General features: G+C 33.3%; 1 protein-coding gene across 1 annotated transcript in view; it reads right to left on the bottom strand.

The window, feature by feature from the left end:
• LOC138324403 (high-affinity choline transporter 1-like) overlaps positions 1 to 9275 on the bottom strand; it is a 37767-nt gene extending 28492 nt beyond the window's left edge. Inside the window, exons 1-2 of the mRNA XM_069269469.1 lie at positions 9145 to 9275; positions 938 to 1107 (exon numbers count right to left, since the gene is read on the bottom strand). The gene's annotated coding sequence lies outside the window, so the exon portion shown is untranslated. The remainder of the gene's footprint in view (positions 1 to 937; positions 1108 to 9144) is intronic.
• Positions 9276 to 12939: the final 3664 nt, after the last annotated feature.

Below are 12939 nucleotides of genomic sequence, written 5' to 3'. Positions count from 1 at the left end.
TATATAACAGGGACAGGGTATAATATATAACAGGGAGGATGTATAATATATAACAGGGAGGGAGAGAGGTATAATATATAACAGGAGGGAGGGGGTAGGGAGGATGTATAATATATAACAGGGAGGGGTATAATATATAACAGGGAGGGAGAGAGGTATAACATATAACAGGAGGGAGGGGGTATAATATATAACAGGGAGGGAGGGAGGACGGGTTACTTATAAAAACTTACAGGAGGAAAGGAAGTGAAAGGAGGGTGTGGATTATCATTTCTTGAATTTCTTGAATGCAATTAATTCTAAGGATGTTTAAACACACACCATTTAGTTGAATAATTGTAAATTTAATTGTACCCTTTCGTACTGAAATCGCAAAATTGAAATCTGAAAAATGTAGATCTATAAATGTGGAATCAACCTTGGTTTGTTTTAATCTGTTTCGGTTGTGGTTGTTTTAAGTTTCTTCAGTAGAAAAAAATATTAATTGTTTCATGGGAAAAATTCACACAAAAAAAATAAAAATAAAACCTTAATAAAACAGACAAAATGTAGAAACACTATGTACTATACAAATCTTCAATCATCATGCATACCTGATAATTCCTGTGAACTTGACCTTTGACCTTTTACCTTACTGGATTGAGCTAACAAATTCTAGAAAAAGTCCAGAGATCTGTCAGAATTAAAGGTCCTGTGTTAAGCACCATAAAAGCTACATTTAAATGTGGTAATGATAGAATCTTGAATGACGATTAGGTATAAATACTGTGACAAGATAGATATGATAAAAGAAATAGTCTATTCCACAGCTACAATCAGCCTATAAGCAATGCTAGAATAATAGGCAAACAGGATTTTACCCCAACTACATCTTCAACGCATTTTGAAAAAAAAAAACTAGTGATAACAAGACAAGATGAGACAATAAGAAAGTTACCTTGTATATTGCTTTACTGCTCTGGCCTTTCCTATAGTTGCGAGTCCCTGCACCGTAAAATCCCCAGCAAGTCTTGGTGTCTTTAACGATCCATTCACTGGAAGCCCACATTGATTCCTGTTCTGTAAGCTACATCCAAAACCATTGCCCCAAGATGTTGAAACACACACCTGTGTACCCGAACAACAAATCAGTTGTCACATTTAAGAATCAGGATATCATGAAATAACCAATTTCCTTTATTATCATCGGACTGTATTTAAAACATTTTCCCTGAATGTATGAGAACCAAACGATCGGCACAGCATGGTCTCCTACGCTCTCGCTTGGGAGATCAATACCTCGAGCTTGGAGACATTGATCAATTTCTGATTGATAGCTTTAATGGTGAAAATGACGATTATTGTGTACCTTTTAAATAATTCTACAATATGGATTCAGCGCAATTTGTGTAAGTCCGGGTTCAATTTCGTCTGTCCGGAACATTTTTGGCGTAAAAGATTTAATGTGAAGTTTTCATGAGTTCACACTAACCGATACAGGGGACAGAAGGGTCAGAGTTTGGATGTCTGACGGTGAAAGTCTTGCGTTTACGTCTCCTTTATTATACAAATCTTAATCTGTTCCTAGATAAATTATTAAATGTGTGAAATCAATTCCTATTTCACACCAGACTTAAACAAGGCGATAATACAAGAATGAATATTTTATGAAGATAGCGATTTGTATAGGAAGTCTGGCATTCTCCTTAACAAGTCTTAAGATCAATACAACTCAGAGGGTATAGAGGAATTAACTACACATATACAGATACAGAAGCTGATAGGCTAGCCACAAGCTAGCTTAGTGTCAGTATATACACTCGCCTCACACTTCCATTCCATCTATACTTACCTTGTTACACAAGAAACAGTATTTTTTTTCAAAATTGGTAGCAAGAGACAAGACATTCTGAACATTTTAAACATTACATATCCTTATATAATAGCAGAAAAATTTAAGATTGTTTCAAATAATGCTGTGAAATTGAATGGTAACCATGGTGATTTATGAACCTGTGTTATGTTAATTTATCTTCATGCGTAAAACTGAAGTGTGTAGGAGTGATTTGTGTAATTCGCCAAATTTGCTATTCAATATATATAATTATCTCCCCTTACACCTTTGGCATTACCAGGGAAGTGGTGATTTGTCCTGTTTATAGATAATGTATGAAAATAAATTTTAAAACCTTTGTCATAAGAAAATACCAAATTTGATTGACGGTTTGTATAGAAATGACATTTGATATATGCCCTTACGGTTATGAAAATTGTTTGAAAGCTAGAAATGTATATAATATACAATAGGGGGAAAATTGAATGTGTGAGAACTCTGTGGTGACAAAAATCTGTTGATAATGAAAAATGCTTTAAAATATTTGTATAGGATTTTAATTGTAGTTCTATTAAAACCAAAACATATGTTCAGATAAAAGATTAAAAGAAATCATTGCTATTGCCTATCTTTATTTGTTTCAATCTAAAAAATAACTAAAGTAAAAAGTTATATACTAGTAGTAAAATAAAATTATTTATTCTATTCTATTTAAATTTAAGCATATCAATAAATATGTGTGGCATATTATTGTCAAAGGGAACAGAGTATTGCTCTTACTTTAAGAATATTTCAAAATCATTTTCTCCTCATACAAAAATAAATCTGATCATATTTGTCCGTGGAAATATAGCAGAGAAAATGTTATTTTGAAATATAATAATTTCATTGTGAAGATATCAATGATTTTCAAATAATGTCTTTGATTATTCCTCACATTTGAAGCCACATATGACATACCAATGAATTAAGCTGAAAGAAAAATCAATTTTACCGAATTTAACCTCAAATAAACTCTCCCTTGTAGTTTAAATTAAAGGTATCATTCAAGGATTTGTTTGCATGCTAATTCAAATTTGACAAACCTTCAGGTAAATTAAAGAATGTAGGAGGCATAGTTGTAGATCTATGGTCTTAATTGTGGGCAGTTGTGTAATAGTCATCGACAAATGCTTATTTGTATACCAGGCTTATTTGTTTTCAACACTTATTTGTAGAAATTGACCAATTAGTGGTGTCAAGAGGGTTTTTTTGACAAAGGCTTCATTTTAGACAGCAACTTATTTGGATGGTGACATTTGATAGGAGCTTATTTACAAATGTGCTGATAGAAGCTTACAAATTTGCTGAGGCTTATTTGTCCAGACAGTGGCTTATATTTGTGGATGTGGACTTATTTATGAGCAGAGGATTTACATTTGATATATTAAGTATTTATTACTATCAATAATAAATGTTGTTTCTATATATATAAATATATAGTTATATATAGTTATCGAACTGAAGATGACTAAATTGTAAAAATATTCCATTTGACATATAAAAAGACCTCACTACAAAATAAATGAAAGCTTTGTGACAATTAAACAATATCCTAATTTATAAAACTATTGTATATTTGGCCTGTACTATTTGTAATTGTCATTTTGGATGAGGAACAATATTAATGTATACTTGTTAACTACAAGTTACAAACAAGCATTAACTTAATATGATGAATATGATTCGGTATACACATTCCACCAGGTAAGTTATAAGTAAATAAGGTAAAAACAATTCATTATCAAAAGGTAGACGTACAGGTAACACACCTGTCACATTACTCTGTGTCACATAATCACCTGTGACAACACATACTAATTAACTCAGGTAGGGGGCACTATGGAAATATACACAGGATCCTGATGAGATACGAAAATACAATTATAGATAAGAGGGTAAAATAATTTCACAGTGAAACCTGGCTTAGTGTCACCTCTGTTTAAAGACCACCTGCTTAATTTCACTATTTTCTTGAGGTCTCAAATGACCAATTTCAACACAACTTGACCTGTGTATATATTTAGCTCACTTGGTTACAAAAACCAAATTTTCTTTGTTTCTAGGGTGGTCATTATAGACAAGTTTGATTGTATTAATATAGCTGAATATCTTTCTTACCTCTTTTTTAATTGGGGATATTAAACTATCAATAATTGACTGATCTGCATGCACTGAAGTAACTTGGAATGATCCCACAACCAAGTAAATTGAAGAACAAAAAACTTGTTATTTATGCAGTCAAGTCCCTGTGTCTTACCATGAACCTATTCCAACAGGTTAGAGGTACATTGTAAAACATGACAAGACACTTTTGAAACATTAGTTGTGTCCAACAAGGTTATGCACAGTCAGATAAGAAATTGTATGGCCTTAGTGGTGTCCCTAATGTAATGAGAGTACTGAACATCCCCACCCCACCCATCTCCCCTCCCCGCAAAAAAAAAAAAAAAAAAAAAAAAAAAAAATAAAAGAAAATAATCTTGAGTTTATATATGTACATGTTTCAAGAATTTGACTATTTGATAGTGTTGGGCAGATATTCAATTTTAATTGATAATCGATTGATTGTGTTGTTGCTGAAGATAACTGATTATTAAAGCTATTTATAATCAATTATTAAATGGGACATATACTGGTAATTGATGTTTTTCCTGTACTGCTTTAAATGGTTGTTCCTGTAAAATTTATTTCAAAACCACATTTCCAAAATGTCTTAGCTGCACAATGCATTAAATTTAACTAAATATTTACTTCTTCATTTCTTTCTAAAAATATCCTGGGGAAACTAAATCAATACAATGGTATTCGATTAATTATAAAATTGGTAATTAGTACAGCAGGGGAGGGGGAAAGGTTGGCCTTAGCAGATCACTGATTATGATTTTACAACTGATTTTCTTAACTTCTCGACTCGGATGCAAACTTCATTCATTTTTCACAAAACAATTAGAAAATCTTTTCTTTTCTTTCACGCTTCTTTCAATGGACTTTAGTGTTGTATAATTGTCTTTTCAATACACAGTATAAATAAAATTATTTTCTTTTTTTGGATCATTTTTTTTTTAAGAATCTGATTTGTGCTCATTAAAGAACAAAACAAGAGGCTCAGAGAGCCTGTATCGCTCACCTGGTTTGGAATGCCAAATAATGTTCTAAATACAAGATTATTGCTTCTTTTCTGAAGGAATTTAAAGAAGTTACCTCTATTCCCGGGGCTCAAAAGCCAAAATTCTCTGTTCCACTTCCCCCAATGACGTTTCTGGCCAGATTTGGTTAGAACCCATGAAGAACTCTATGACAAGTAGCGATTTAAAGGATTTACCTCTATATCCCTGGTTACAATCCATGCAGAACTCTGTGACTAGTAGAAATTTAAAGAATTTACCATTAATTTTCCCTGTGGGACCCCTCCCCTCCTGTCCCTAGAGGTTCCGAGCCAAAATTTAGACAAACTCTGTTCCCCTTCCCTAAAAGATGTTTCTGGCCAAATTTTGTTACAATCCATGTTGAACTCAATAACTATTTAGTAGCGATTTAAAGGATTTACCTGTATTTCCCCTATTGGGCCCCGTCCCTCTTGCCATGGGGGATCAGAGCCAAAATTTATGCAAACACTGTTCCCCTTCCTACAAGGATGTTTCTGGCCAAATTTGGTTAGAATCTATCGAGAATTCTATGACTAGTAGCGTTTTAAAGGACAGACGGACGCTGTATCATGACAAAATACCTACTGCAAGTATCACAATTTTAAATAAATACAAAACAGGCTGACTTAATAAAAACTAAACCTGTGAGAGGCATATCCAGTGCTTACTTATCCTATACAATGGACCATATTAATGTGTTGTTAGTAAAATATTCAAAGTCAGAAAATCCAATTTACAGGGAATATCACAGCATGTGACTTAGAAATGTTCATGCCCTCGAAAATATTTGACACACAGAGACAGAATCGAATTGTCTGTTACATCACATTTGCATGCATGTACTGTATACATGAATGTTTTCTCGTATGAATGTTTTCATGAAATCATCTTTCAAACTGTTCCTAGTTAAAAAATATTAGTGTTGTGTATCTATAGTCTAAATGTGCTAGCTGGTATTCCAGGAGTTATCCTCCTGGATTTTGACTGAGCATTTGGAAAAATATTAATAATGAAATTTTCAAATTTAGAAGCCATATTTGATCATACATTGGGGACAGCAGGTAAAATGCTTATAGGGACAGGAAAAAGAAAATATTTATATTGCACCCCTGGGTGTTAGGCAATGTAACCATTGTAAGATAAACAAATATATGTAGTACTATACACATGCAAGTCTTGTTCGTCATAAATTGTAGACTGTTTTATTATTTAAGATTTTCTTTTATTGAATTTTGAGAGCTTTCGGGTACTTAAAGCTGCAGTAGCCAAGAATATAAGTAACTTATACTTAACGTCGGTGGAAAAGTTCATGATATAGTTTTTTATATAATGACATTTAACCAGTACTACAAATTTACCAGACAAATGAACTTCCTTTTCAAGCTGTTCTACAACAGGACTTCCTTTTTAAAACCATCCCACCATAAATTTCCCGTGTTAGCCAATGTCCTGTCCATACATCTCACTCAGCCGGCCAGACAGGGGGAGAAACTGAAGTGTCTATACATAGCTATAATTTCGAAAGTAACCTACCAATAGAAATATCAGACAAAGGTCACTCCTGCCTGAGCTTAGAGGCTGGTGGTATGGTTGATTGTGAGAATGCCAAACTGCTTCTAAATAAAGCCAACGTCTAATACGATTGATTGTAGCTACCAGCGGCATAACAGTTTGGTCGACCATTCATAGGCCAAGCCTTCTGCTGCGGGATTGGATCTCAGGCTATATATTGTCTCCAAAACAACCAATTTACTTACTATGTTTGCCTTACAAAATTGCAAAGCTTGTGTTTCAGGGAAAATTGTCGGTACCAAAGTAATAGAGTATTGTAGTATTGGAGGCTGAGTTTTAGCCCAGGAGCTAGACATCCTGATTGATAAGCACTAGTTAAAAGGACCCATCACACGAAGTGATCTGGCAGACTACAAAGTGTGGCCAGCCTCTGGCAAAGTCAAAGCTGCCTTTTCAAAATGGTATATTGCCTTATAAGGTAATAGTGTAATGTGTTTACAACTTTTTGATCACGTGACCTTCATGTGACACTGGTTCCGACAATATCAATGACCTTCCTGTTTAACACATTGGGCTCACCATGGCTTGATGCTAACACATTTAAGGTCTGACAGAGCTTTTAAGTTCCATTTTAAAGAAGACTGATACATTTAATGTTTTTTGTATTAGTGCAAATGTCTTGTCAACTTGCACTTAGGTTTAGGGCAACAAAATATTAAAGAAACATTTTCAATTTTGCTTACATCATCAAAATAGAAAATATAAAGGAAATATTGAACAAAAAATAGGAATGATCAAGATGCTGTTAAGTCAGATTCAAAACTGGTAGCTTGCAGAATTTGAAAACTTTCCTTCAACAATCAGTCAAATAGCAAAACCTTTCTTATTACATAAGCAAACACCTTAACACAGACCAAATATCAGTAAGGCTGATCAACAGATCTTATTGTTTAAAGATTTGGTACATGTTACCTTGAACTTCAAGTAAAGTCATTTCAGCTCTGCATGGCACAAGGTCAATCGTTAGTCTTTTCTTCTTGGAAAATAGTTTTTTAACTGAATAGACCTTGCATGCCAAACAAAGCCGGCTGTTTAAACACATTTTTTAATGCAGGACATGACCTTGATCTAGTAAGCCCTGCATGAAGATCACAGTCACAATCTATTGAAAAGACAAAGTAGCCCTTAACCAGAGCATGTTATTGGCCCTGACTATCAAGCCCTTTATTTTATTGATTTTAGAAAAAGAGTTGTTAAAAATAGGAAAGATGATATCTGATATGCATCCCATCCAAGTGCCAGCCAGACAAAATCAAAGAATGGCATTTACAAAGTCAGGTTTGGTCAACACAATAGAGAGGATCCACTGTGTTAAATACCTCATCTGTTTAATAACTTGACTTAAATAGCCTGATCTGAAGCATTTACATATACACAGTTGTTCAAAAGAAACTTAAATTAGTGCCAGTATTAATGGCATTTATATACATGAAGATACAGTGAAACATGTCTATAATGAAAATACTTACAATGAATTCATGATTATAACAAATAATTTTTTTGCTCCTCATCAAAGTTTCAAATAAGATGTTTGCAATATGTGTATAATGAACTACGGTTATTACAAAGCAAATTTGTTGGTACACAGGGGTTTGTTATATATTATAACATTTTTAGTGTAAAACTACTTATGTTTTGATATCTATATATATTGCTCCATCGTGCTGTTAAACATTTGTCTTCTTTCATTGTACCGTTTTACTGTTCATGTCATATTATGTAATCGTGTTCGTTTTGTGTGTCTTGATAAAGGGGCAGATCGATCGATCGCCTTGAAAATTTGACCATTGTTTTGGTGGAATTACTTCTTTGTCCGATATCTATATATAGATACAACTACGTTTTTAACATTGTACAAAGAGCTTGATCCAAACCTAACTTAGAGAATATGACTACAATTACCCACGGCAAAGTTTCATTTCACAAGTTTTTTTCTAGTTTTTATATTTTACAGTCAGACACGGAATAGTTGCAAGAATAAAAAAGCTGTGTCTCAGTTAGCTGACTGAGACGCAGTTTTCTTACTGGTCTTGCGCTATTTTGAGAAAGTCATAAAGGTACCTAGGCCTTATGGCAAATTCTAAACGAGAAGTAAAATTTTAATCCATCAAGTGAAAAGTCAATCATCCATGGAATATTGTTAATGATATAGAAGTTTGAACCATGAGAATCACTATAAATATAGCATGTTATTGTTATATGGATTACAGCACATGGATGAAACATTCACATCAAAACATTAAGCTGAAAATTGCTTGCAATGTTAGCTTGAAAGCTCAAATTTATGTCCAATTTATCAACATACATGGCAATTTGCTAACCCCATAAGAAACTTCAATGGGACAAATTGCTAAATGGGCGTATTCGAGAAAACTATAAGTTATGTATGACAGCTAGTGTACACGTCATGTATGTGTCACTGTATGCATGTGCAAGAATCTGTAACGCAAAAACTTGCTGTATTACAAAAGGTCAAACTCATTTTAACAGCTTTACAAATGAGCTGAGATATTTCTTACCTATAGTTATAGATATATTTCTAGAATATAGAGCAAAAAAAGTCACACTTACCAGAGAGAGACGGGATAAATCTTGGTGACAAACACTCAAAATTTGTAAACATGCTAGGCTAGCGTCACACAGATTTATATAAATATGCGGAGTAAATAACAGGAGTTCACCTTTACTGATTCACTCAGGTGTAAAGGATAACCTTGCCAGTGATAGCAAGGCTAGGATGAAAAGTAAACTTTAAAAGCATGTGTTTATGGTCCATCGGTTTTTACCTTTAAAAGTGTTCAGAACTTGTTCAGCGGTTGACAAGTATAGGCTCTACACAGTAGCAAGTTACATACTAATGTGTTTACCTGTATGTCTGGGCTTTTATTGTATTTAACTGCATCTAGTACACACAAATGGTACAATATTTACAACAAGAGTGTTGAGTGCTTACACAGTTTTTAAACACCATTGTGAATTTGGCCAGAAAAAATATTGATTAAGGATGCATCTGTATTTTGTTATATATAAAGGTATGTTGAGGGTGGGGTAATACATTATATATCACATCTATGTAATAGTAAGCTCACAGGTGCTTGAAGTTCCAACTATAAATAAAAAATAATCATAATATCAAAAATATCATATATACTTTTTATATAGTATATACTATATATTTTTATATTATGATTATTATATAACAGTTACCAGGGTAGTTTGATATAGTCAGATCTTAAAGCACCTGTGGTAAGCTTAAACTATTCACACACATGTAAGTTATAACAGGAGCATCCTCGATACTCCAGGGGTTCCGATCACTTACGATCTCTACACCCCTGGACTATCTCATCGTAAAACTGGAGGCAACAGAACAGAACAGGTAATTTAGTCCTTTGATGTACATTAAAGGTACACTGTGGTTGACTATGTGGCTTTGAAGTTGGGAGTCGCTCTCTCTGTAGTCTTCAAAGGAAATCTTTGCTGGTCTGTGATTGGTCAAATATTTTCAGCTGAGCTGCCTTCAATTTCACTATGAGATAGTCCAGGGGTGTAGAGATCGTAAGTGATCGGAACCGCTGGAGTATAGAGGATGTAACAGGAGTGGTTTGTCATATTGTTTTAACCTTAAACAGCAACAATTTGCATTTTCACTGTATTGAGAAACAATCCAGTATATGCTGTTGTGGACGTTGGACATTTTACCACATTTTTGTATCATTATTTTGCGTCAAAATTGCATTTACCTTTGTTGGCAGATGATGTACAATGTATCATATTCGTTTAAGTTTGTTTTTTACCTCTAGTAAAATAAACAGCAGCATATCATACTTAAAACAAACAAAAATCAACATGATTGGAAGGTCGCAAAAAATCTAAATACCTGTCCCCATGCCTTCATCGTTCAAAAAGAGATTTCCTATTTCTGATACTTCTAATTCATACGGAAGTGTCTTACAAACTTTCAAGGGGAAATAACTCCATATTAATCGATTAAATTGACTGGATGACGTTAGTCTATATACTTATGACACAACTTACAATAATTATTTTTAGCGAGCGGTATGATTAATTGATTGCCTTCTACATTCCCTGAAACTGCTACGCCAAAATTCAGATAATACATATAACTTTACATAATCAAACATTGTAAAACATACCCGTTTCATGTTTATTTAGAATAATGTAACATTTGGCAGCATACAATAGTACATAAATTACAATGTATACTGCATATTGTATATGTACAACATTGTATGAAGGTATTCCATTTTCAGATAATTATTTATTATCTTTGAACTTGGTAAACATTGCAACAGTATAACAATACTGAACAGTATTGTAAACTTATAAGATACATGTACCGGTACATGTACCGGTTTGTGCACTGCTTTTTGTTATCGAATTTTGTAAAATAAATAAATAAATGAATAATGAGTAAAAGTTTAAATCATTTACCAAATTAACGCATGTGATGGTAATGCTATCGAATGATTGAGTTTAATTTTAAATAGAACCTTTATGTTAAAAGTATTGAACAATTATGCACCACAGGTATACACAGGTGATAATGAATTGTAATTCATCTTTAATGTCGCTTATTAGGCCTAGAAGACGATTAACTTTAGAATTAGTTTATCTAAATTATTTATATATATATGTACATACATATAATATTGTACAATTACATGTAGTCTAATAAACTTGCATACATTTGTATATATTAGACTTTTTTATTTCATTTTTTATGATATTTGTTAAAAGGCCCACTACCTTTCCGAAACGGATTTTAATTTTTAAAATGGGAATGTAAAACGAGATCGATAATTTTGTAGAGTCGCAAAAATTATTAACTTACCGTTAATACTACACTTATCATCACCTTCTGAGCAATTTAATTCAAATGAATAAAATGTTAATTTTCATATCGCGGGTCGTCTTATGTTTCCCGCCGTCGTCCTAAATACCGCGCGGTTTACGTAGTTGGCTATCATTGCACCAGACGGCAAAACAGCGATACGACTTTCCTCTGTTATCATATTGGTGTTGTAACCTCATCTTAGGCAATCGGTATATATTTTTTGTTGTTATAAATGTTTTTAAGACACCTTTGTTTTGCTCCGGAAAGGTAGTGGGCCTTTAAATATCAACAAAAAAACTTTAGCGGACTATTGTACAGTATAATGGTAAAGCAATATTCAACGTGTGCCGTTTTCATTTTGTAAACTTACACATGTACATTGATGGGTGTGAAGTCATGGGAGATAACTCTGTAGTGTATGTAGATTACTGAGTAAGTACACAAAACCTCTCGCCATCTGACCATAAACACGCTATTTACTATGTTTAGGTGATCAAGTGCAGCGGTGACTGGTAGTAGCTAGAACAAGGTAGTTATTTAGACATTCTAATAAATTTTAATTGCGGGTTTACAGTACATCATGATAAGGATGCAAATGTTGCATACAAGAAATATTGCTTTCATTTATGCATACAATATGTACCTTCATCATATACATTGTATAGTTATATCCAAACACTCTCTATGTGTTTAAACCAACTTTATATAGTACTAAAGATATCTCAGTCATGATGAGAATCAATTTCCAAACTAGAATGCTCTCAAATTTAGCTCAACCATTTCACTTTCTTGGTTTATTTTGAATGAAGAAGAAAACAATAATTAAGTCGTCAAATTATTTGTTTACGTGAAGGACAACTCACATAAGTTGTAAGTAAACAGCAAGCATCTTATTTGGCGAAAGAAATTTCACTTTGGCGAAAATTTCGGCAACAGAATTTCAAAAGCTGGTGTGAACCCTGGGCAATAATTGAGACAATATTGTAAAGGTAAAAAATACAGTTTGGATGAAATACGGACGTTTTTAGGATAAAAATAGTCAATGTCAAGTCTACTCAGTTGTCCAGGCAACACGTGAGTTGGCATATCGGAACCATGTGGACGTTTTAACCTGCTTCCATAATATTGGGTACAGAAGCCGCGCGGGGACAGTTTGACTTGTTACTTGTAGTCAGAGTTACTCAGAGAAATTGGGATAAATGAGCATTTATGTAGATATATATAACTAAATTTAGCTGTTATTGATACTTACCTGTGGTCGTGACCGGAATGATCCAATTAAGTTCATAAGTGGCTTGCATATAATATTTTTAGCTCCTGCTTTGGATAATGCTTTTCCCTTTCTTTATAATGTGCATACTCTACTAGTCTGTCTTGATTAAGTTTAATGCATTATCGTAATCTTAATAGTAGATAACTTGTTTGTTGACGTCTTAAGCTGTTCGTGACGTCATTTCATAGACATTTAATGAACTAGACATTTTATGAATGAAAACTTCTTCATTCAC

This window comes from Argopecten irradians, chromosome 5 (genome assembly GCF_041381155.1).
Source record: "Argopecten irradians isolate NY chromosome 5, Ai_NY, whole genome shotgun sequence".
Classification (NCBI taxonomy): domain Eukaryota; kingdom Metazoa; phylum Mollusca; class Bivalvia; order Pectinida; family Pectinidae; genus Argopecten; species Argopecten irradians.
The sequence above is the reverse complement of the archived record's forward strand: the minus strand, read 5'-3'. Positions and strand labels throughout refer to the sequence as shown.